The sequence below is a fragment of the Neomonachus schauinslandi genome, chromosome 5, assembly GCF_002201575.2.
Source record: "Neomonachus schauinslandi chromosome 5, ASM220157v2, whole genome shotgun sequence".
Taxonomy (NCBI): domain Eukaryota; kingdom Metazoa; phylum Chordata; class Mammalia; order Carnivora; family Phocidae; genus Neomonachus; species Neomonachus schauinslandi.
This window is the reverse complement of record NC_058407.1, coordinates 146,051,981-146,052,626: the sequence shown is the minus strand read 5'-3', so window position 1 is coordinate 146,052,626 and position 646 is coordinate 146,051,981.

Genomic DNA, 646 nt, shown 5'->3' with positions numbered 1-646 from the left:
CAGGAGGCAGCTGGGACGGTGGGGGAGGCAACAGGAAGCTAGTCAGGACAGCCTGTCCCCAGCTACTGAGAACCTTGTAGCCAGAGGACTCTCTGTTCAGGGCTGAGATCTTCCTGTCCCGGCCCCGCCCTCCCAGGGGAAGTGTCACCAGCATCCAGGGTGGGGACCTCTGCCCTGGCTTGGGGACCTTGTGGCTTCTCTGATCTCTACGAGGACCCCAGTGCCGGCTTGCTTTCCAGGAACGCTTCCTGCAGCAGCGGGCAATGGCTCACAGCCAAGGTCTAGGAGGGCTGTGTGACCTCGGGCAGGCTGCTCACCTCTCTGGCCCTCAGCTTCCTCACCTGCAAAATGAAGAAAATAGGGCCACATGCAGGATTGTCGTACCATCAATTACCTTTTAAAATGTTGTAGTAAAGACACATAATATAAAATTCTCCATTCTGTTTTTTTTTTTTAGATTTATTTATGTATTTGAGAGAGAGAGAGAGAGAAGGTGGGAGGGGCAGAGGGAGAGGGAGAGAGAGAATCCTGAGGCAGACACCTCCGTGAGCGTAAAGCCTGACTCAGGGCTCCATCCCAGGACCCTGAGATCCTGACCTGAGCCAAAACCAAGAGTCCATGGGCGCCTGGGTGGCTCAGTTGGTTG